Source organism: Schistocerca nitens, chromosome 4 (genome assembly GCF_023898315.1).
Source record: "Schistocerca nitens isolate TAMUIC-IGC-003100 chromosome 4, iqSchNite1.1, whole genome shotgun sequence".
Lineage (NCBI taxonomy): Eukaryota > Metazoa > Arthropoda > Insecta > Orthoptera > Acrididae > Schistocerca > Schistocerca nitens.
Window position 1 is genome coordinate 78,978,830 of NC_064617.1, and position 26,465 is coordinate 79,005,294.

At 38.6% G+C, this 26,465-nt stretch overlaps 1 long non-coding RNA gene across 6 annotated transcripts in view; it reads right to left on the reverse strand.

The window, feature by feature from the left end:
- Positions 1 to 5,391: 5,391 nt before the first annotated feature.
- The window catches only part of LOC126253088 (uncharacterized), a 30,521-nt gene continuing 9,447 nt past the window's right edge, over positions 5,392 to 26,465 (reverse strand). For 5 of the 6 annotated variants that reach the window (XR_007545895.1, XR_007545896.1, XR_007545897.1 and 2 more), the window contains exon 4: positions 5,392 to 7,909. This is a non-coding gene — a long non-coding RNA (uncharacterized LOC126253088). The remainder of the gene's footprint in view (positions 7,910 to 26,465) is intronic. The other variant, XR_007545894.1, reaches the window with a different exon arrangement.

Sequence of the window (26,465 nt, forward strand, 5' to 3'; positions counted from 1 at the left end):
TTAACAGATCCAGTTTCCAGAGTACCAGTAATGAGCCTCTTCCACTTCGTCCTGTCCAAATACACATGTTCACAGAGGACATTATCCAATGTCCATCCTCTGGTCACTAGATCAGCCTTAATCAAGTTCATCCAACAGGTTCGAGTTCTTCCTTGAGGTCTTTTCCCCTCCACCTGTCTTTGCAAATTTATTTTGGCTGTTCTAGTTGGCTCCATTCTCATCACATGCCTGCACCACTGAGGTCTAGATGCGCCAATTTGGAAGTAATCTCATGTGGTAGCTGGTAGTATGAATCTTTTTTAATATGCAGCATTTTGCCTTCCTCATTATGAAGTTTGCCAAACCAGACAGCTGAATATTTCATTTATGCCTTATTCCTTGTCACACTAAGTTTTTTCCCGAAAACCAGAAATTCCATGCTGCAGTGAACCAATTCTAAATGTTAACCAATTGGAAGCTAAAGAAAGAGTATTAAATGTATTCTACTATCCTCTTTGCCACCAAACCAGCCTGTCGAGTATCTGATAGTAGTACCAGCGAGTATACCGTGTAACCAAGTTCTCATAATGAACCAGTCAGAATTAGATTCAATTACTGTTCTACCTTGTATTGTTCCAGTGACTAAATACACGCATGTGAGTCAACATTATCCTGTTGTGTGGGAAGTTTTATAGAAACACGCTACTTAGCCAACTAGCCCTTTTCTTTTAGCAATAAGTGTGCCAACCTAATAGTTGTGCCTGCTAAGGATTACTTCTGTTCAGACCTTGATTTTAGTTTGAGTACAGCCAGTGCGAAGCAGCACGTTAACTAGCGGAAATCACTAAGCCTTGTTACACCAGAGTTGTGTCAACACGTAGTCAGTCAGTTGTTATCCTTGTAGGTAACAGCCGGTTACACTCCGTGTCATAACCCCATGATAATTGTCACCATATCAAGTTCTATTTCTGCCTCACTGTTTTGAAGTGTAATGCTTAGAATAATTATTTCTGAGGCATGGACACCCACCCCAATATAAAGCTTAGTTTGTAAGGAGAAGATATCAAATGCCATGTCAAACACTTCTACGGCCTTTGAGCCCTATCAATGTCAGAGTTAAGTAAGAAACGCAGTTTGGGATTCATTTATACACTAGATAACTTACAATGGGGGAATGCATACACCTAATACCTTATGCTACCGTAGAGAAATATTAACACATATTTTACCTACTTAAATGACACTACAACTAGCAGGTTAGCTCTCTAGAGAATATTTCAAGATAATTTGGTACCCCAGTATTATGCACGCCTGTGTGAGTGTTCCATTTAATAAACTGTTGCTTGTGAGCCTGCTGACGACAACAGCAGCCACCCATTAAGGTGCTGCAGCCACAACCACCACTGCTACCCTGATGTCACCCACCCACTGGGCCTACACCTCACCCATCTATTGCAAACAGAGGGCAATGGCCAGTCGGTCTTTCACAGTGCAGCAACAATTACAAATTTATTGTCAACTTAGTCACTTTGCAAGGGTGTTCTGTAATCCTAACTGCAAGTAAAAAAGTAGAGCCTTTCCCCCTTTTAGTCTTAAAGGCCCTATGCCCAACACCACCCTGTCTGAGGGCACAACTATACATTGTTTTTTTCTTTAAAGAATTTTGAATAGTAATTGCTGCTCCTGCAGCAGGAGTGGTTGGTTGGTTGGTTGTTTGGGGAAGGAGACAAGACAGCGTGGTCATCGGTCTCATCGGATTAGGGAAGGAAGTCGGCCGTGCCCTTTCAGAGGAACCATCCCGGCATTTGCCTGGAATGATTTAGGGAAATCACGGAAAACCTAAATCAGGATGGCCGGACGCGGGATTGAACCGTCGTCCTCCCGAATGCGAGTCCAGTGTCTAACCACTGCGCCACCTCGCTCGGTAGCAGGAGTGTATCAGACCACTAGTTCAGATGGAATTATACCACGGAAAAACAAAAAATTTTATTATCTGCCTTTCAAATGCAGTGAACGTAGAAACCCTGCTTGGAGCTGGCTTGTCCTGGGCAATCACTGTGATCGTGCCACGAGTAGTTCACCTGATAAGCACTCGGCTGTCCATGGGTAAAAATGCTGACTGCATGACGTTGCTTATTCCACAGTTCGTGCAGAGGGAATCAACAGTGAGTGTAGGATGGGTCACCCCAGGCCCTGGGGTGATCACTGAAAAGAAGTAGCCATGAAGGTGACACTTTTCTCCGCTGGCTCCCGAACCGAACAGGCGCACCTACCCTTGTCTCCTTGATGGCTTCATCTCATCCCACCTTCTTCAACATCTCTGAACTGGCTGCATTCTCCTGATGATGCTGTTTACAGAACCAGAATAAATTTTTATTATGGTTTAATCTGAAACTTTGCTTCAAAATGGACACCCCAACCTCACCTGTCTGCTCCTGACCGTCCTGAAAAAAGGAAAATGTGACTAAAAATTTAGAAACCAAACCTGCAACGAAAAGGGAAATGAAATGATTAGGGACAAAAACCTACTTATTGAAGGAAAATACCTGAGCCATTTTGTTATTAATAAAACAAAGATTACTTTGATTATTTGAAGTCCACGATGAGACAGAAAACTATGATGAGTCCCAAAGAAGCTTTGTGAACACTCTTAAGGATACAGGGTACTTTTCCGGCTCAATATTATGTAAAAATTGACACCTATTTCTTTCAGGCACTGTTTACAATGTATATGTTTTACAGATTTTTTATTGATATCAGGTAATGTAGCACACTTCCTAAGCAAATTGGAAGTATTTTGAATATTTTTGAACCTGCTTAGGGTTATGAAAAAAATTACAAAGAAATTGATGCATTTTTTCCCAAAATGCTTCCTCAAATTGAGGTACCATTTAATTCAATGTTATACATTTGAAGGAGACCAAATTTTTACCAGATATGCATGACATGATGGCTGAGGTACTAGACCTATTTCATTCCACCAATTATGTATATTACAAGTATAAAAAAGTATCACATCTTACATTTCAATTTTTATAAATTTTTCCTAATAAAATGTTATTTTTTCTATAATTTAGTTGATTCTGCAATAAAGCTTAGGTCTACTACATAAGTATGGACTATTGCAAGTTTCAGAAAAAAATTACAGCAATGCTTGATAAACTTTAGGAAATATTTGTACCTGAATTCTGAAAAATACAGCTAGTGGGAAATTGTGAATGAAGATATGAGTCCAATTTAACTGTGCCTCAGAACATTCCTGAAGCATAGTCTTCATGCTCCAGCATTTCTTCATCTTCGGGCTTCCTCTTGGCATTCCTTTTAGCACTTCTTGCTTCTTTTGTAACTTGAAGAGCGAATCTTTCAGCTTCATGCACCAGTTGCCTGTCACGCAAGCAATTGTTCTTCCATATTAGAGCCACATTTTATGCCTAAATTTCTCAGGACTTCCAAACTTCCTATCACTCCATCATAGAAACTATCACAGCATCTAGTAAACCAACTTTTAATATATTTAGTCCTACAAAAACATTATTGGGTGATCTTTCCCAAATGCAATGGTTGAAACTTTCATTTTTATTCTGAGTGCACTCACGAAGACATCTACTAACCAAAACAGGGTCACTCACGTCTCTAAAAATTGGTTGAAGAGAATGCTTATGATGGTATATCTGACCACTTTCTTTTGCTTTTTGGTAACCACACCAAGAATCTGCTCCTTTAGGGCAACATCAGGAAAGGGCGGTCATCTGTGGACAACTCGTGAAAGTAGGTGGTCCATACTGCTTTTCTCACTGCTGTAACATCATTCAGAGGTGCAGTTTGTCTAATGGCCAGTCCATAATAACTATGAAGAAGGTCTATTTCAGTTACTGTCAATCTGCCACGGCCAGACAGAGATTTTCCATCAGACAGCAACTTTCCTTTCATTTATCTTCATAGCTTCCTCAATCTAGCACCCATACTCTTTTGCAAATGTCCACAACACTCCAGTTTTGTTACCAAGGTATCACCATAAACACTGAACTCATTAATTTTATGAAAGCTTTAGAGTCCCCATCACCTAGGTACATTGTATATCTAACTTTATAAAAGGGCACCGACCTCTGAAATATTTGGAGAGCTCCACTGTACTCGTCATAATTCTTAGAACACTGATGTTCAATACATCCTTCAAGTGTTACCATGGCAAGTTGTGTGGCAGTACTTACATAAGCACTCAATATCAACAACTTTTCCATTCTCCAGAGAAGTAGCTTACACCACCATTCAAGGAATGATGTCCTCGACGTTGCCATGTCCCATCAAGTGCAACAGCATTGTCCCTCGTTCCACTAGTATTCACAGTTTCTTCTACTGCATGTTTCAGAGATGCTTTAGACACAACCGTCAAGGCACCTGAAAGTATTTTTATGTACTTGCTGAACCTACTGAGAGGAGGAGGAAGGTCCATCAAACCACAAAACGTTTGAGCAGCCTTTTTTCCTTTTCCTATTGTGCACACTGCACACACTAACTTCAAATTCACATCATATGAATTATGCACAATGTTCAAAGTCATTTTCGAGGTAGATTTATTGCAGGATCTACACAGAACAACTAATTTTGTCACTAAACCCTTCCTGCTACTTTGTTGTTCAGTTATTTCCAGACATCCTACACCATCACATTGTTTACATTTCGCCACTTCCTTAATCAAAGAATATAAGATGCCCACATCAACAACAAATCCACTACAAACAGTGTCATTGTTAACACAAAAATTCGAATCACCAGGAGACGTGCCATGTGGGAGTTTCGTCCCTGAAGGACTGATACATAGGCTCCTCCAACAGTGTGGCTTGCTTTGTTTGTGAACTGGTTACCACGGAATTTACTTTTATTGAATTTCTTGATGCATGGCATAGTTTGTATTTATTGCACACTATGGATATGTACTTCCACAAATATATGTAGCACTTGGGCAATAAAAATTCAGTAACACTGTTTCAGTGAAACAAAAGTAAATACTAGCAAAGATCATTTACAGACACTAGAAACCAGCTCTGTTACCAACAAATACATTGTATCATATATATAATTACTGGAAACAGAAAGTTCAAAGTTCTTTTCGAAATAATATTGGTTTCTTTAACAGAAATAAAGGGGGTGTGGCAGCATACATGACCGTAACTTTAAAATTTGCTATATATAGGTCATTTTTCATTTGAAACCCTATAATGTATATATCAATGTAATCTGGAAAGACTGTAGAATTTAATCAAGTCATAAAAATTTAGATTTTTCCACCATTTATAAGTACCCTGTATCCTTAAGTTGGTCAATGATACTGCAGAAAGAGGAACTGCTCTGATAAAAAAGTTTAATACATCGATCAGGGACAAACAATGAAAACAATTTTTGTTGATGGTAGCCTAGCATCACCAAGTGAACAAAAGAAGGGATTGTATCATTCCAGGTTTATTAATATAACACATTTTGCCTGACATACTAGCTATTAATATTAAGTGACTGGTTTTAATATTATGTTAAATTTGTGGTTTCTAGTTTTCCCAATTAACATTGAAAAATCATATTTTTTGCTGACTTTTATGGAAATGATCAAAGTGTGTAACTTTATATTAAGCCTGCAAAAATTTTATGTTACAAAATGAAACACCTTATGGGACACATCCTTCCATTCTTAAAACTTTGTTACAACTCCAAGTACTGAGTTGCTACAAACCTCTGAGCATACAATGGTAAGATCTTGCTTAACTCAACTGAAAAACCTAGTGGTGTAAGAAATCCCAAAGTTTCTTGAACACATTTAAATGTGTATTATTACCCAAACAACCAAGGGGTGTGCCCCAAATTTCATAATGTTGCTCTGTGAAACTGTCTGGCTGATTAAAACTGTGTGCTGGACCGAAACTTGAACTTGAGCACTTGCCCGTGAAAGGCATCTGAGCTACCCACACGACTCATGATTCATCCTCACAGTTTCAATTCCACCAGTAACTCGTCTCCTACCTTCCAAACTTCACTTGTCCACAGAAAGGCAAAGGTCCCGAGTCTCGGTCTCACACACACTTTTAATCTGCAAGGAAGTTTCTTATCAGAGCACACTGTGCTGTAGAGTGAAAATTTCATTCATGTTGCTCTGTGTTCCATTATCAATGGGTTACGAAGCTAGAGTTGACGACACAGTGTCATAAGTATAGAAGGTTCTTTTAAAAGCTGCTTTCCTGCAGGGGAGCAGTAGGTATCTGGATTAAACAGGATGCCACCGCTGACATCAGAAATCAAGGCTTTGTCCAATGCTAACTGGAATTACAATGATGCCTGCTATTCCTGAGTGGGGAAAGTTGGTAGGGTACTGGGAAGATGGAATGAGTCACACAACTGTGTGCTTATGATTTCTCACTGGCTGGACCTTTGAGTGAGCTTCACTGGATTCAAATGGAAGGACTACTGGGTTGCCACTGTTCACAAAAACAAGACTGAGAAAGATATCAGATTTTTCAAACAATGTTTTACACCTGCTGGTGAATTAAGGGCTACAATCTTTGAAACAGCAAGTGAAAGGCTTCTCTCTGGCTACAGAGCAAAACACTGAGGAGTCGCCTATGTTAACCTCCCAGCTGCCCCTTCAGATGCCCTCCAGAAAGGTCAGTTACACGTAAAGAATGTCTTCAGGGTTCACAGTGTGGTGCTCTAACGTAGCAACTTTATTCTGCCTTTTTTCCCTCTGCAGACATCACTGCACTTCAGACCACAGCAAAGAGTAGACATCTAGCAGTATTCATATGAAAATTTAGTTTTTACTTGATTTTTGATATAAACAATTTGTTTCCTATATGTGTACCTAAAGTTTTAACTCTCCAAAGAAGGAAAAACAATTGGACAGATAAAATATCTTTCTGAAGATTTACTTTAATTTCTAAAGATCTGACAAGTTTTAAGCATGCATATTAAAAACTCTTCAGGCCTGTCCATTTGCTAACACTACTGCTAAAACTTTCTTTACACACTAAAATGCCACAATAAAACCATTTGCACACTAGGGCACAATGCTGTCAATACCAACACAACACAAATAATTCAAGTTTCTTGGTGTGGGCAATTTTGAACAACAGATATATAATTTGCATCAGTTAGGACACTCCAATATAGCCTAAGAATTTAGTAAAAAACAAAAATTTTGACCAACATATGAATAACATGCAAAAGAACGGAAAAATGGAGTACCGTTGCGTTTTATGGCAAAACTTGTGTGTAAAATATTTTAAACCTAAATCAACATCTGGTAACCAACATAATGTAACATACCATGACAGCCATTAATGATGCCTTGTTAACAAAGTCAAAACACATCTGGGTGATTAGATAAGTTCATTTTCACCATGTGAAAGACATTTCAATTGCTAGAAACATTCATTAAACGAATGTTGGTCCATAAAAAATTAATTTATGTTAAAAATATCAAATATTTCTCAAGCATCTTCTAAAATCATTACTGGGCATGAGCTATAACATGACATGAAAGAGGAGATCTACAACCACATTCCTTTTATTTACTGTCAGAACTCAGCCAATGTCAAAACTTTCTCACATGAAATGTGCCTGTTTTATTGTAAATAGTCTGCAAATACGTGAAAAAGCACATTTACTTTAACCTGTTTCAGAACACTCCTGATTCTTCAAGTTAAAGCAATGGATGGTCACAAAAAGAATAGTAGTCGATAAGAGACTAGCCACAGTGTGTGAATTTTTTACTAATGACTTAGCAAAGAGCTGTGCAGTGTAGAGCTTTCCACAGCCCTGGCACCACATCCAAGCCTTCTGGTAATGTCGAGGTTTGCACTTTCAGGTGAGTGCAAGCTACGCCTGTTCCACATCCAGAAGAAACTCTCACTGTACCAAAAGACTTGACGAACATTGCTGTCACCTGTGAGATGAAATGAAATCTAATTTAAAAAATTAAATATGAGATGGCATATTATTTGTAACAAGGTATATCTTTCAAAAGTTATCATTAACTGCTTATGCTCAAGCCTTATGGTATAATAAACTAACACACAGAAATGTATTAATTGAACAGTATTCAGACACATACAGTGCAAACTACTCAATGCCTCAGATTACAGGTGAACTTGCTGCAAAGGGCTCCTTTCAGTGCCTTAAAAAGGCAGAGTAAATAAACCTTTAAAAAAAAAAAAAAAAAAAAAAAAATGTTCCACTTGGTGTTGTCCCACCATATAGTAATTTTTGAACCACATTTTGCCATCCACAATAACCTGTATACAGCATTCCCATGTGTAAGCTTTCTATGGTGGATCTGATGCATCATTATCTGGTGAGTACCACCATTGCAAAACTGTCACTCAATGTATCTAATTCTGTTTTGTAACAAAGAAAACAATCAATTATTGACATCATCATTTAATCAGATAGATAAAAAATCTACTCACCAAGCAACGGCAAAATACACATGACAGACAGTTGTAATTGGCAGCTTTCCTTTTTGTCTCGTGCGTTGTAAGTCTCCCCTGACTCACGGTTCTGGTAATTTTCCTGAAATCTACCCCTTTTCCTAGACCCCTCCAGTCCTTTTCCTTCCTCTTCAACCATTCTGCCTGAAGAAGGAGCTACTGGCTCCAAACACTTGCCAATTACAACAGTCTTTTATGTGTGTGTTCGGCGGCCGCTTGATGAGTAGATTTTTTTTTTATCTATACAATTAAGTAATTATGTTTTGTGATTCTTGTTTTCAGTAAATCTAAAATACAAACCTTATTGTACCACAGAAATTGCATTACAAATGAGCTGATACAGTGGCAACACACTATGATCTGGCAGTTTAGGTTTAAAATACCCGAACAATCCGATTTCCTGTTTCTACACAAGCAGGCCAATGATTGGACACTTTCTTACCAACGACTTTACCAGTTTCTCCCCATCAATTAATAAAGCTTGAATAATTCTTGTCATTTCCACTGCAAAAAACCAGCACTAATGTGGAGAGATTCAAAACAACAGTGAAACTGGGATTAACTTCTCCTGTAGTTTAGGCCCCATATCAATCACAATTAGCCCAGTCAGAGCCAATATAATTTAACTGAGAACAGAATCCAATTAAGGGCATCTCGATGCTGAATGTTCTGGTTCGCGGTGGTCACGTGGTTAGGGTTCGCGCTTCGCAAGACGAATGTGTTATATAGCAAACAGTTCAACTCCCACTCAAGTTTAATTTTTAATTTAATTTTTTTCATTGCTGGTCATATTATTTAATTTATATGACATCTGAGAGGTAATATACTACTACTACTACTACTACTACTAATAATAATAATAATAATAATAATAATAATAATAACAACAACAACAATAACAACAATGGAACCATGTGTATTTGTAAGAAGTTTTAGCAAGTTTCATGTTATTTGACTACTTACTAATTTTAGTTAAATTTAATTATTACAACAAACTATAACTATTGACAAGTAAATGAAGAAGCTCAAACACTAACCACTTGATTATCATTAGCATTAACGTCTGGCACGTATGCGCAACTACGTCAGTTACAAAACAGGCACGTAAAACTTCTCTTGAGATTTTCTCGGGATTGTCAGAGTAATGCACCTTGCTAGTTGCACATTGTGTTGTTTGAATGACCTGCTAAAGGCGTAGAAAGTTTGAAGTAAATCCATGATCCCAATGTTGTGGCCTCCCCATGTCAGACGTGAGAAAGCAGATAATTACATTATCATCAACTAACACATCACACAGAAAGATAAGAAAATCTTCGAGTCAAGTTGCTAAGCTTTTGGTAAGTAAATTAGTTTTGAAAACTGGGATTCCAATGTTTCTCAAAAAGGAAAGCTGACAATCATTATTCATTGCCTCTTTTAACTCAGGGCAGTTGAATATCACCTCCATAATGCAAAAATCATTTAAGACCTGAAAACCGACAAGTGAACAGACTAGGAGAGGAAAATTAATTTAAAACTAATGAAAATGGAATAAAGGTGGGTGGGACATGTAGCCAGATGAATGGATGGCAGATAGACAAATCGAGATGCAACATAAGGACATGTAGGTAGATAGAATTATAGGGCATGGAAGAGCAATGTGCATGTAGCTGGAGAACACAATGCCTGGAAAGGTGCAGAGGTGGCTATTATCCAGCAGGAGCAGCCAAAGATCTGATTTGATCCTCTGGGACCCATAGGCCAAGGCCATACTTCTACAACCACATTCCGTAAGCTGCTTAGTGGTGTGTGGTGGAAGATTATCTCCAGCACAAATATAATTTTGTCCTTTCGTGTTATCTTCGCAAATGGTGTGCAGGAAGAGCAACTCTCAATAAACCTGTGCAAAGCTGTAATTTCTCCAGTTTTGTTGTTGTGGCCATTCGTACGACGTATGCGGGATGGCGTAATAAAGTGCCTGACTTTTCTTCCAGAATTACAACAGTAATGGCCTCAGTGATATGCACCTCGTCTCTTTGTGTCTGCCACCGGAGTTCGTCAAGCATGTCTGCAACACTCATGCTTACTAAACGATACTGTGACGAAACTTGCAATTTTTGTTTGATCTTCCCCATCTCTTCTGTTAATCCTACTTGCTGTGGGTCCCAGACTGATGAACAATACTTGACAATCGTTCGAAGAAGTGTTTTGTAAGCACTTCTTTCCTGGTTCAAGTGCACATTCTTAAGTTTCTTCTAATGGATTTCAGTCTGACATCTGACTCTCTCTCAACTGGTTTCATGTGGTCCTACCACTTTAAATCGCTCCGGATGGTTAATACTAGCTACTTTACAGCTGTTTTGCCATTTTCCATAGTGTTCTCAAGTAAAATACTCAAACAACAAAGGAGCTGTTCTTGTATTGACATAAGTCACATTTATTTACATTCAGAGTCAACTACTGTTCCCAGACCAATTGTAGGTCCCCCACAGACGTTCCTGTACTTCACTAGAGGCTTCTGGCATTGCAAGATTCCTAGAGGCAACAGGGTCATTCCACATCAAAACACGCAATAATCCAAAGATTTGTAACCCTCTATCTCAGATTTTCACAAAACTTTGCACATTTGCTTACACTTATAACACAGGAACTTCTGCAAAATCTTTTTGGTCTCAGACCACAACTTTATTTTATATCTAATTTTAAATGTAGTTATATTCTGATAACTGGACTCTGCAAGAATGCCAATGCAAAATGGTACTTATCTACATAAATGCCCATAACTGAGGTGTTTATGAAACTTTTGATTTGGATTTTTTTTTCAGAAGTTAAGTAAGAAGTTGACAGATACCCAGTTACTGACGCAGTAAAGTTAGAAAGAAATTTTTTTAAAAATATCAATGTATGTTGATTATCGATTTCAGAGAAATTGCAAGGATGTGGAGAAATGCTTATATCACATTTCTCTAACCTGCTGGGAACCTGATTTTAGTCTTAAATAATCCTCTAGATTATAAGCTTTCTAATAAAATAAAAATTTCAATGGGTCTTCTGCTAATTGACACACACACCCGAAATCAAAATACTTTTTGCTGCAATGGAAAAGGGCCATTTTAAGTAAGTTCATCCACTTGCTGCCTCACTGCCTCAGATGCAAGGGTATCAAATAAGCACCTTTAAGTATAACTCATTCTAAGCAGCATGTTAACTGTGTGAAAATTTATTTCCTTTCATTTGACTAATTCAGTAATTTTTTTAAAGATTATAATATATTTGATTTATGTGTTTAGCCAATCACCTGCTCACAGTGATTAAAAAAGTGTTCTTAGATTGCAGTAGCTTATTTGAAACCTTTATGAGCATGAAAACAACTAAACAATTGCTGAAATTCATTGTTGAGAATTTGGCATCAGTTGATCTTTGTTCTTCTATGAGACATCTCATATCTGTTTGTGGTGCGGCTCTATCACTCCACTTGTATAAAGTATGTTTTAAGTGGATTAGTGCTCAGTTAAATGCAATAGAAAATGTGAATTCATGCAATGTTGGAAAATTACTAAAACCACTGTGTCATTTTACAACCTAGACCATAGTAAAAAATCTACAAAAAAATAGCAGAGCTGAGTGAAGACAAACGAGGTTTTATACTGCTGCGATACAATGTACGCTTTCCATAAGATCAAGAAAGTGCTACTATATATGGAAATCACACATACTATTACTTAAAAGTTTTTGAAAGTCTTCAAATAACTTCTTGCGATCCTTTCAAAAAACAAATACAAACAGTTAAAAATCTTTGAGATCAGTTTGCTTGTCTTTATCTAAACCATCAAGTGTTAAAAGAATCTCCGTAAAACCAGACCAAAAACAGTGCAAGATTTGTGAACAAAAAACTGACATCAGTGATTGAAATGAAAGTGATGCAGGTGACCCGGAGGTGACATTTCATTAATCAGTACTAAAACATCAAAGTATGCAAATAAAACAAAAACTTTACATGATTTGCAGTGCTCTCCCTTAAAATTTCACACCATTCCAAATCACAGCGAGGCTTCATATGGCAAAATGAACCTAGAAAAAGTGAAGCATGTTTTGGAAAGAAAAGTATGCTGGGCATTAGACTGCAGTATTTAAGATTCTGACTGTAGAGAAGAAAAATTTGATTATGAAATTTTTAAGAAAGCCAAAGATTTTGATACCATGATATTATTAATGGAAAAAAATGTGGCTAGCATAAGAGTACATGGAAAAAAAAATTAATATTAGTTCCGCCCTCTTGGTCAAAAGAAAACAATGTCAGAATTCAATGTTAGTGAGTATGTGGTTCGACAAGCAAGGAAACTGTGGTTTAAGAATTGATAAAATACCCATTTCTGTTTTCAAAGGGGGAAAGATTGCTGATGAAGTGGTAATAATAGTCACTGATTTCTACCAAAATGATGAATACACTCGAATGTTACCGGGAGTAAAAGACAAAAGTTAGCATTCAGAAGAATGTGTATACGCAAAAAAGATTCATCCTTTGCAACTTAAAAGAACTGTACTCTCGTTTTAAGTGGGAGAATCTGAACATGAACATTGGTCTTTCTAAATTTTGTTTGCTAAGATGAAAGTGGTGTATTTTAGCTGGTGCTGCCAGCACTCATTCACCGAAATGTAAAACTACTTTTGGATGTGGAACACATTGAGGAAACAAAGAACTTACCACACTCAATTAAATCTTAATGTCAGTCAAAATCATTGAAAAATTGAAGGAAAATCTAACCCCAGAAAAAGCAATTCTGTTAATGGACTTTGCTGAAAATCACAGTTTTGTAATTCAGAATGAAATTCAGAGTTACCGCTGAACAAGAAGCAGCTGTACAATACACCCTTGTGTGTGTATGTGGTAAATGAAAAAAGTAAATTGGTAATAGTGAACCACTGCTTATTATGTGATGATATGGAATATGATGGAGGATTTGTAAATACTGTCCAGCAAGAAACAGTTAAGTGGCTGGCAGAGTATTACCCACATGTGAAGAAAGTTTGTTATTTCAATGATGAATGTGCTGTTCAACATAAGAACCAAAGAAGCTTTAAAAATTTGTGTGAGCACAAAAACGACTTTTCTATTGATGCTGAGCTGTCCTTTCTTGCTACAAGCCACAGTAAAACTGTGAGCAATGGTATGGGAGGACTATAAAACATATATTGAGAAGAGCTAATCTTCAAGTAGCGGATGATGCGGAAATAACAACTGCATCTGGTGTTTACGATTTCTGCAAAACTAATTTTGACAATTGGTTTTTGCAATTCTTAGAGAAAGTCAATGTAGATTTCCTATGCAAGAACCTCGAGAAGAGATTTTCGACAACCCGCACAACACCTGGTACCAGGAATTTTCACCATTACAAATCATTTTCTTGTGATTCTTGAGAGATTAGAAGATTAACTTCTTCTAAAAAGCCTTCCTTGATTTTTTTCATTCAATGAAAATGCCCCAACCGATATGCACTCGTCCTCAACAAAATTCTTTTGTAGCAGCTGTACATTACGACAGGTTGTACTTTGCTTCGTCAGAAATGTCTGTGATAAAGAAACAGATGTTTAACTACTTTTTCTCCATGCAACCGGACCAGCAGTGTTATTCTTTTGGCCTGAGAAGTAAGACTCTTGTTATGTGCCTTAGGAAAACATTTTGCGTGCTGTTGGTGTACCTAATTCAATATTATTAGGCAGAATGTATCACTATAATGAAAAAGATATGAAGTTAACAGAATACAATTTGTCACAGTGCATTAAAAAGAGAGATGCTCTTAAAAAGTTTCTTTGACAGTTTCAAGGATCTTCACTGCTTAACATGAACATTTTAAATTAACATCAGAGTGACTACAATATTTGGTGTTTAAAAATGCTAATTTGACACCCTGAACAAAGTTAACCTGCTTAATGAAATTATTGCAATTACCTTTACAACTTTTGACTCTGTTTTCATGAGGCAGCCTTGTCAGATTACATAATCCGATTTGAATGATCTTCTGGATAATGATGTGATATGTGTTAAATTGCCCTCCAATATCTATCAAAACTCAGGGTGCTGCATCCTTTTTTCCCCCCTTCTTCAAATAATATCAGAGTTTCAATAAATATAAATCTTGTATCAGCTGCCAGAAAGTGTTTTACATATTTAAAACTCATTGTTTGGACCACAAAAGCTTAAATTGATTTTCTATATTCTCATAAGTCAAGAATACTTATTGATTTTTTTTCCAATAAAAATACGTTCCTTCCTAGACATTTGGGAAATATGACAGCGATATGTTGAAAATAAGATATTTTCTGTTATTATTATTACTGTCATTATTTTTGTCTGAAGTAATGCAATCCAAATGACAAACTTCAGTTGCAGTATTTACATTTTAAAAAATTTCCGTTGAACCCCCCCCCCCCCCCCCCCAAACTACATGAAGCATGTGGAAAAATTTTGCATCAATTATTGCCATGCAGAAAATAATAGGAAAAAAAAATTCATGAAAATCTGAAGCAGTGGATATAAGGTATGTATAATCTTACTTAATGTTGTTGTTGTTGTTATGGTCTTCAGTCCTGACACTGGTTTGATGCAGCTCTCCATGCTACTCTATCCTGTGCAAGCTTCTTCATCTCCCAGTACCTACTGCAACCTACATCCTTCTGAATCTGCTTAGTGTATTCATCTCTTGGTCTCCCTCTACGATTTTTACCCTCCACACTGCCCTCCAATGCTAAATTTGTGATCCCTTGATGCCTCAAAACATATCCTACCAACCGATCCCTTCTTCTAGTCAAGTTGTGCCACAAACTTCTCTTCTCCCCAATCCTATTCAATAGCTCCTCATTAGTTACATGATCTACCCACCTTATCTTCAGCATTCTTCTGTAGCACCACATTTCGAAAGCTTCTATTCTCTTCTTGTCCAAACTGGTTATCGTCCATGTTTCACTTCCATACATGGCTACACTCCATACAAATACTTTCAGAAACGACTTCCTGACACTTAAATCTATACTCGATGTTAACAAATTTCTCTTCTTCAGAAACGATTTCCTTGCCGTTGCCGGTCTACATTTTATATCTCCTCTACTTCGACCATCATCAGTTATTTTACTCCCTAAATAGCAAAACTCCTTTACTATTTTAAGTGTCTCATTTCCTAATCTAATCCCCTCAGCATCACCCGATTTAATTTGACTACATTCCATTATCCTCATTTTGCTTTTGTTGATGTCCATCTTATATCCTCCTTTCAAGACACTGTCCATTCCGTTCAACTGCTCTTCCAAGTCCTTTGCTGTCTCTGACAGAATTACAATGTCATCGGCGAACCTCAAAGTTTTTACTTCTTCTCCATGAATTTTAATACCTACTCCAAATTTTTCTTTTGTTTCCTTTACTGCTTGCTCAATATACAGATTGAATAACATCGGGGAGAGGCTACAACCCTGTCTCACTCCTTTCCCAACCACTGCTTCCCTTTCATGCCCCTCGATTCTTATAACTGCCATCTGGTTTCTGTACAAATTGTAAATAGCTTTTCGCTCCCTGTATTTTACCCCTGCCACCTTCAGAATGTGAAAGAGAATATTCAAGTTAACGTTGTCAAAAGCTTTCTCTAAGTCTACAAATGCTAGAAACGTAGGTTTGCCTTTTCTTAATCTTTCTTCTAAGATAAGTCGTAAGGTTAGTATTGCCTCATGTGTTCCAACATTTCTACGGAATCCAAACTGATCTTCCCCGAGGTCCGCTTCTACCAGTTTTTCCATTCGTCTGTAAAGAATTCGCGTTAGTATTTTGCAGCTGTGACATATTAAACTGATAGTCCGGTAATTTTCACATCTGTCAACACCTGCTTTCTTTGGGATTGGAATTATTATATTCTTCTTGAAGTCTGTGGGTATTTCGCCTGTCTCATACATCTTGCTCACCAGATGGTAGAGTTTTGTCATGACTGGTTCTCCCAAGGCCATCAGTAGTTCTAATGGAATGTTGTCTACTCCCGGGGCCTTGTTTCGACTCAGGTCTTTCAGTGCTCTGTCAAACTCTTCACGCAGTATCTTATCTCCCATTTCATCTTCATCTACATCCTCTTCCGTTTCCATAATATTGTCCTCAAGTACATCGCCCTTGTATAAACCCTCTATATACTCCTTCCACCTTTCTGCCTTCCCTTGTTTGCTTAGAACTGGGTTGCCATCTGAGCTCTTGATATTCATACAAGTGGTTCTCTTCTCTCCAAAGGTCTCTTTAATTTTCCTGTTGGCAGTATCTATCTTACCCCTAGTGAGGCAAGCCTCTACATCCTTACATTTGTCCTCTAGCCATCCCTGCTTAGCCATTTTGCACTTCCTGTCGATCTCATTTTTGAGACGTTTGTATTCCTTTTTGCCTGCTTCATTTACTGCATTTTTATATTTTCTCCTTTCATCAATTAAATTCAATATTTCTTCTGTTACCCAAGGATTTCTTTTAACCCTCGTCTTTTTACCTACTTGATCCTCTGCTGCCTTCACTACTTCCTCCCTCAGAGCTACCCATTCTTCTTCTACTGTATTTCTTTCCCCCATTCCTGTCAATTGTTCCCTTATGCTCTCCCTGAAACTCTCTACAACCTCTGGTTTTTTCAGTTTATCCAGGTCCCATCTCCTTAAATTCCCACCTTTTTGCAGTTTCTTCAGTTTCAATCTGCAGTTCATAACCAATAGATTGTGGTCAGAATCCACATCTGCCCCTGGAAATGTCCTACAATTTAAAACCTGGTTCCTAAATCTCTGTCTCACCATTATATAATCTATCTGATACCTTTTAGTATCTCCAGGATTCTTCCAGGTATACAACCTTCTTTTATGATTCTTGAACCAAGTGTTAGCAAATCTGAAATCAATACTTAGTGTTGTGAGGGAGGAGAGGGGGGGGGGGGGACACAGTGTCCCTTCATAGAAAACCCACTAATAATTTTATTACAATGTGTACTGTCTTGGGAATTATTTAAGACCAATTATAAGTTACTACCAGGTTGGAGAAATGTGACAAGCATTTTTCAATATGTGTGCATTTTTTCTGGAAATTGAAAGTGACAAGCATTAAATTTTTTGTATTGTACTTTGTAACCTTTACTGCTTAAATATATTAAAAAAAGATGCTGTGACTTACCAAACGGGAAAGCGCTGGCAGACAGACACAATAAAAAACGCACAAATATCAAGCTTTCGCAACCCACGGTTGCTTCCTCAGGAAAGAGGGAAGAAGGGGGATAGACGAAAGGATGTGGGTTTTAAGGGAGAGGGTCAGGAGTCATTCCAATCCCGGGAGCGGAAAGACTTACCTTAGGGGGGAAAAGGGACAGGTATACACTCTCGCGCGCGCCCTCACACACACACACACACACACACACACACACACACACACATATCCATCCGCACATATACAGACAAAAGCAGACATATGTAAATGCGAAGAGGTTGGGTAGAGATGTCAATCGAGGTGGAAGTACAGAGGCAAAGATGTTGTTGACTGACAGGTGAGGTATGAGGGGCGGCAACTTGAAATTATCGGAGGCTGAGGCCTGGTGGGTAATGGGAAGAGAGAATATGCCAAGATGTCTGCTTGTGTCTGTATATGTGCAGATGGATGTGTGTGTATGTGTGTGTGTGTGTGTGTGTGTGTGTATGCGCGCGCGTGTGTGTGAGCACGCGCGCCTGCGTGTATACCTGTCCCTTTTTCCCCCCTAAGGTAAGTCTTTCTGCTCCTGGGATTGGAATGACTCCTTACCCTCTCCCTTAGAACCCACATCCTTTCGTCTTTCCCTCTCCTTCCCTCTTTCCTCATGAAGCAACCATGGATTGTGAAAGCTTGATATTTGTGTGTTTTTTATTGTGTCTATCAGCACTTTCCCGTTTGGTAAGTCACAGCATCTTTTTTTAATATATTTTTCCCACGTGGATTGGTTCTTTCTATTATATTCATATCATTACTGCTTACATAATTACACGCCTGTTAAGTACGTGCTTCTCTTAACATATGAAAAAAATTCCAAATCAAAAGCTTCAGAAGCTCCACAGTTATGGTCATTTATGAACATAAGTACCATTTTGCACTGACATTCTTGCAGAGCCCAGTTATCAGAATATCACTACATTTGAAATTCGATATATAAACAAGTTTTAGTCTGAGAGCAAAAAGACTTTGCACGAGTTCTTACATTATAAGCAAATGTACAGTTTCATGAAGATCTGAGATAATGGGTGTTATGATCTGCATGGTTTGATGTGGAATGACCAAACAGCATCGTCTGCAAAAACGCCTCACAGAGTTGTCGGCGTTATGTACTACATGTGTGAATTGTGAACAGTGATGACCACGTAAAATTCCCTTGGTATTCTCCAGAAATTACCTTTACGCCTGTCAATTCCACCATCCTGTTAAGAAATAGCGACCAAATTAAAACTGCCACTACAGTATGGCACTAGAGCAGGTAAAGAGAGCCACATTGCCACACTAAAAAACGAACACTCGAGCTCATTAAATTTGCAACTAGTGCTTTCATTTCGCTTTGTTTTGACTGAAATCAGGTTCTTAGTTTGTTTAGTTTCTGATATTTATTCACTTTTATTCCATGGCAAATCATGTTTAATGTACGATGCTGCAAGCCAAACACGTGAATGTGTATTTGCTGTGACAGTACACTGAGCAAAAAGGAGAACGGTTAGCCCTTATTTCCTGTGGCTCACTTTGTTAATGATTGCAACAGCTTTGTAAATAAGCAAAACCGCAGTTGTTACACACTTTCTAAACTGTGTCACTTCAAACACTTGGCTCTACGCAGGCAGTAAATTTTCATTGTGCACAGTGCTGAACGATATAAGCTTCAATAAATCCTTTATTTGAAGACAAAACATTTTAATGCATTGAAATCCAGATTTCTGTGGTGGATGACAAGCATAACATTGGATAACATTGTTTGGGTCAATGTCAGGCATTCACGACTTACACCCGGATCAGTAACTAAGTGACAATGCTAGTTGATTATAGGATATCTAGCGTAGCAGCAACCAATGATTTCCTGAACACAGTTGTCAATCTTTCTTCTACTTCAGCTGCCACTTACCGATCAGCTGTGGACAGTATGAATTGTTGAGAGTTGTTCCTATACACTATGTTTCTCAGTCTGACAGCGTGAAGCTAACTGTGAAACTGCATAGGAAACTGAGCCTACTATTAAGATCCTGCGAAGCAAACTTAACATTATCGCAGGTACACAAGGAACATATGAACGTACTCAGGATTGAATGTACGGCTGCTGTTGCAAGAGCACTTGCACCTAACAGCAAACAGCTAACATCCTCCCTTTTGAGCCCAAACTGACAACTGCTTTGTTATTCTGATCTAGGTATAGAAGCTGGAGTGGGAAATCCTGAGAATGCAATGGCAGAACCATTTGAAGAGGGCCAGGGAAGAGGGACCAAGAAACTTGGCACAGTGGTATGACTCAGAGACTCGTTCGAAGAACTGTGGTTGAAATCCCTATCAGGCCATTGAGATTTGAATTTTCTGTGCTTTTCTTACATCACTTAAGCCAAATACGGGTATGCTTCCTACGGAGAGGACATTGTCTGTTTCCTTTACCACATTTCCAGCAATCCTGGCTTGTGCTCTGTCTCTGATTACCTTTCTAACATATTCGTGCATCACACCATGCTACTGTGTGTGAATGCCTGTCTGCACTATCTATGGCCAAGACAACGTAGTCTTCTGGCATGTGTGGGCAAGTGACAGGTGCATGAATGGCAGAACATGCATACAAGCAAAATCTCTTTGTAGAGCAGCAAAACTACAAACTGGTTTAGCTTCAATAACAGTTAGGCAGTAGTGCGTATTGTGAATCTTTACGAGTATTACTAACCAATTCCAAAAAGTGCATGTAATGTTTAGTTATACTACTTTTACGTACACTTTTTTTTTTTAAAAATCTTTTATCCAAGTATTTGTAAATACATCTGTGTAACTCATTACATTTTTGAAATTTATTTGCAATATGAGAGAGCGAGTTTGGTGAAGAGATTAATTTATGTGAACCTACAATTGATTGGTTAACAAATAAAGTTGAAAAGGCAGTTGAGTGTAACTGGATTTAATAAAGACTCTTGTGGTGTGCGTACTGTAAGACCTTCTGTACACACACCATCAGATTATTTGACTTGTCGCTCCAACGAAGTAGGCGAGTGTCAGCAATATGTCTCGTGATCTTATCGTGGCGTGTTTATCTTCCGCTGTTAGGTCAGACGATAGAAATTCCACTTGCACGCTTAGAGTAGCAATCTTATTCTCACACATCTCAGATACTTGACAAAGTGTCTATTCATTTATCTTCATGGCTATGTACAGGAATATGGTAGTCTTATTAGGCGCAGACTGAAACTTGACTATAGACTGGGACAGACTAATGCAGACTCGTACAGACTGGTGCAGACTGACTAATCGGAGGTCTGTACACTCGTTATAATACCCTGCATGTTCAGGTATCATTGCACGTTCAGGTATCATTGCACGTTCAGGTATCATTGCACGAGTGTGACCCGCGAGGAGAAAAGGTTCTACATTAGCAGCAATCTCATTGGCTGCGTTACATTTTAATACGCGGATCGGCGGAAGCAGAATTTGGTCCGTCTCTAAGGCAGCGCCATCTTGTAGTGCGGAGATGGACGAGCGCTGCGCCTGCGCTGTTGTGCTTAGTGGGGCGCACTCTAGTGGGAAAGTTGTGTACGCGCTGACTACGCGAAACTATGTACACAACAACTCTGAAGTGGGTTTTGGCACAAGACTGTTCTGTACAGTTCTTGGCATGAAGAGAATGTATTGAGAAATGAGGCTGAAATCTTTGCTTTAAAAAATATTATTATGTTCTGTGTGTGAAGACAATGTGACATTATACGAGAGTGGGATGTACCTTTCTACTGCGTAATACTGTTGTATGAAAGCAATGTGGGGTGAATTGAGGCTGTAGTGTACGTCTTGTTATGATGTGGTTAACAAGAAATATGGGCTTATAAATGTGCCTTGTGCTTGAAAGCTGGCTAAAGTTTTTGAAGAAAAGCTCATGAAAATGAAGTATTCAGCAACCTGTGAAAGACGATGTTTCTGTAGTACACCGCTCTTTGACGTAAGTGAAAAATTTGCCACTTATGCTATTACTGAATTATGCTTGATTATTGTCAAAATGTCTAAAGTAGTTAAAGTTAACAACTTTAGCTCTTTCGAAATGCAATTCAAAAACTGTGTGATAAATGTCAATCATGAAAAGTACAATATCGTGAAAAGGAAAGTTACCACTCACCGTATAGCGGAGATGCTGAGTCCCAGACAGGTACAACAAAACGACTGTCACAAATAAAGCTTTTGGCCAGTAAGACCTTCATCAAAAAAATACACACACACACACACACACACACACACACACACACACACACACACACACACACACACACCTGTAGTCTCAGGCAACTGAAGCCGAGTGTGTGTGTGTTTTTAAGAAAGGCCATACTGGGCAAAAGCTTTATTTATGACAATCTTTTTGATGTACCTATCTGCGACTCAGGATTTCCGCTATATGGTGAGTGGCAACTTTCCTTTTCATAATATTGTACATTCCATCCTGGATTTTCCATTGTTAAATCATGAAAAGTCGACTCCAGTTATTTTAGTGAACATGCAATGACACAGGCCTATTTCACCTTTCCTGTGCAGTCAAAAAAATATAGTAATTATTATCTGTACAGTGTGTATCTATACTTTCTCAAGTTCTCTAGTGATATTATTTCATATTTAGCAAGTTCATTACCAGACTTGAATCCCATTTTTAGAGGGGCCTGCGAGTAAGCACTTAGTAATAGGATTCAACCCCATGAACCCAACACTATTGATGTCCACACACCAACTGAAGTATCAGAGGACGAGGAGAAAGAAACTTTCTACAAATCTCTGGGAAGAGCATATGATGAATGCACTGGGAATGATATAAAAATATTAGCCAGAGACCTATATGACCAGCTGGGAAGAGAACACATCTATAGACCAACAATCAGTATATGCAGTTGACATACAGTAAGTAATGACAATGGGACAAGTTTGATAAACTTTGCAACATCTAGAAACACGGTGGTAGGCTCTACATTGTGCCCACACAAGGAAATACATAAGGGAACATGGACAGCACTAGAGGCAAATACAATAAATCAGACTGACCATGTACTAACTGGTGCAAGACACAAGTCAGAGTAACTGGATGTAAGGCGTTTAAGAGGTCCAAATATAGACACAGATCTTTTCCTAGTTTTGGCACGGGTGAGGGCATGAGTATTTAACGCAGTGAAAGGAACCCAGCCCAGAACAAACAAATATAACATTACAGCTTTAGAATATGAGGAAGCACAGGAATGATACAAGGAGAGAATAATTCAGGTCCTTGAAAACATTGGAGAATGTAAAAACACTGAAGATGAATGGGAAACGATAAAAAAGGCAGTACAGATAGCAGCAAGTGAGATACTTGGGAGCAGCATAAGGCAAACAAGAACCAAATGTGAAACAGAAACAAATGAAACATACAGGAGGACATTACAACCGCCAGGATTATAATGGAAGAATATAAAGAAAAACGGAGAACTAAAAAAAGGACCCATCAAAGGAAAAAGAGGGAGTGGATGAAGGCAAATATTGATGAGGTGAAGATTCTAAGAAGTACAAATGAGGCAAGGAAATTTTAGAGAGAGGTAAATAACACATGGAAACTTTTCAAGGGCAGAATAAGTTTAATAAAAGATGAAAAGGGCGAAATTATAAGCAAAGAGAAGAAGCTATGCAAAGGGCGAAGTTATATGTAAAGAGAAAGAGTTTGAGAGAGGTGGTGTCACTACTTTAATAAACTCCTTACCAAAGAGCAGTTATACTAAGGAACTCAACAGAAAAAGAGGAGAAAGAGGATCCAGATAACAGTGTGGACCATGTAACTTATAAGAGGTGAGAACTGCAATGAGGAAATTAAAGAAGAAGATGCCAGGAACGGATAGCATTCCAGCCGAGCTTTTCAAGCAAGGAGGCTCTGAATTGGAAATAAACATCCTGAAACTGGTTAAACTAATATGGGAAGAAGAGGAAATACCTCAAAAATGGAAAGAAAGAATTACATGCCCTATATATAAGAAAGGAGACTAGACAGAATGCAGCAACTACAGAGGTATCACAATGCTTAATCTGGGATGTAAATATCTCTCTAACAAGGATAGTAAGAATGACAATGAAAGGAACACAAGCTAGCGTAAAAACTGGAGGAATGTTATCCAATGCTTTGGAAATTAAAAATGGAATACTGCAAGGTGATGTGCTGGCACACTTCCCATTCAATGCCACCTTGGAGACGGTGATGATATATGCAAATACCTTAAAAAGGGAAAAGATTTTTCATAAATCTGTGCAAATACTGGCCTACACGGATGACATTTCCATTACTGTCAGAGTTCTTGCTACTGTGTCAGAGACATTCACCTCACTTGAACAGGCCGGCAGGGATACAGCACTAAATATCAATGAGCAGAAAACAAAATACCTAGCTGCTGGAAAAACACACAGGGAGGACATCTCAGCCGAAATAACAATGGGTATTTACACCTTTGAGATTGGTAACAATTGAACCCAGGTACTTGAAATGATCGACTTTTTCAAAGATACTTTCTATGAAATAAAGCAGAGGCTAACTACAGCCAATAAAGCTTATTTCACCTTAACAAAGCTTCTACCTTCAAGGCTCCTGACTAGAACAACAAAACTAGCCAGACCAGTGGTTATTCACGTCTCTGAAACCTGGGCTCTGACAGCAAAGGACGCCGAATCGCCAGATGCATTTGAGAGGACACTCGGGGGAGAATCATCTGCTCAATTTGCGAAAGGGAAAGAGTGGGGAGTTGTACGCCATCTCCAAAGATCAGCCTGTTAGCAAGTCATCTAGGATGAGGTGGGCTAGACATGGGGCGTGGACAAATGGTACGGGGGTGGGGCGCGGAAAGTTTTACAAGGAAAGACAGATGGACAGAGTGAACATTGTTTACTAAAAACTAGATGGGAGGATGGAATCATAGAAGACATTCATTCAGAAGACGGGCTAGAGGAATTGGAAAATGTTAGGAAGTGGCCAGAATAAATGGAAAGTGATAGTTTAAGAGTATGTATAGAGCCACCGAAGAAGAAGAAGACTAGGACAACTTAAGTTTTTCAATTTAAAACTCTTCTCTAAATGAACTTAATCAGTTTTTGAAAATACAATGTAATTGGACAAATAAAAAATTTACTCTCCAAGCGGTGGTAGGAGAACACACATATAACAAAGGTATTACGCATGCAAGCTTTCGGAGCCAGTGGCTCCTCCTCCTGACAGAATGGTTGAAGGGGAAGGAAGAGGGATGAAAGAAAAGGACAGGTGAGGTTTAGGAACAGGAGTAGAAAAGGACTGGTGAGGTTTAGGAAAAGGAGCAGAAAAGGACTGGTGAGGTTTAGGAAAAGGAGTAGAGTCCAGAAAAGTCATCCACAACCTGAGTCAGGGGAGGCTTGTTGCCAGTATACACCCTCTGTCTATGTCCATTCATCTTAACTGATAATTTGGAGGCAGTCATGCCGTTGTAAAAGGCTGAGCAGTGTTCACATAACAGATGGTATGTGACATGTCATTCAAAGGTAAAAACACACTGCACAGTCTTTGCATACAATTCGTTTGACGTCACGACTGCAATATATGAAATGTAGCTAACTTACTGAAATTGTATTTAAAGCTGAGAGCAGAGTGATGTCTATCACAGTTCTTGAGATTTTGCTTGTTCTATCTACAGAAGGATTGCACGCAGTGCACCCACTGTTCTGTCCATGCATGATGTGAATCACGTAATCATAGCACCCGTCTACTTCATAAACGGTTCAAGATATCGAAAGAAGATTTTCTTTGCAAATCATAGCTATTGTGCATGACAATATTAGCTCACTTTATTACAAGACAGATATGAAGATTTATTTAACTTAGTTTAATATCCATATACAGTAGCTAAGACTCCGAACATTCCTGTGGAAGTGGAATATATACGATCACTGGACACACAGAATTTTACAAGACTCTTCTCTTGGTGTACACTAACGTAAGGTTCAAAATTAAAGTTCAGTAAAAGACATGAAATACACTGGTGCCCTATTTAAGACCATGCTATCATCTTAATCGTTGATCATGAACTGGGCTAAGGACTCCTCTGGTCGGTGGACATTAATCAGTGTCTGCGTGATGGCCCTGTGGGGCTGGGTGAAAGTGTGAAGCTTCGCCAAAAATGTTCAAATGTTTGTGAAATCTTATGGGACTTAACTACTAAGGTCATCAGTCCCTAAGCTTACACACAACTTAATTGAAATTATCCTAAGGACAAACACACACACCCATGCCCGAGGGAGGACTCGAACCTCCGCCAGGACAAGCCGCACAGTCCACGACTGCAGCACCTTAGACCGCTCGGCTAATCCCGCGCGGTGAAGGTTCACCAGTGACTCCCATTTGTCACTGCAGTATGCAGCGAGACACTGTTATCTTTTGTTGTATTGATGCAAGCTGCTGACTTTGTTACAGCACTACAATCTTTGGATGGTACAACGATAGCACACAAAGAGATGCATACTTTGCTGTATGATTAATTCTCGAACCTTTTTTATCTGTCGAGATATGTGGTTGATGTTACAGCCAACTCATGGATAATGCCATATCTAGCCAGAAGAATGCGAAAAGCTGTACTTTGTAATTCAAGGAATGTAGTCCATGGACATAATTCTGACAGGAGAATCATACTGCATTTTGAAGAGAAACTCTGAAAGTTTTTTTTTTTTTTTACAAATATTTGATATGCATACCATGTGTGACCCGGCAGACGTCAATACAGTAATCGAATTCATGCCATACCCGTCCCAACACGGCATCGTCGACTGTGGCAGTCGCT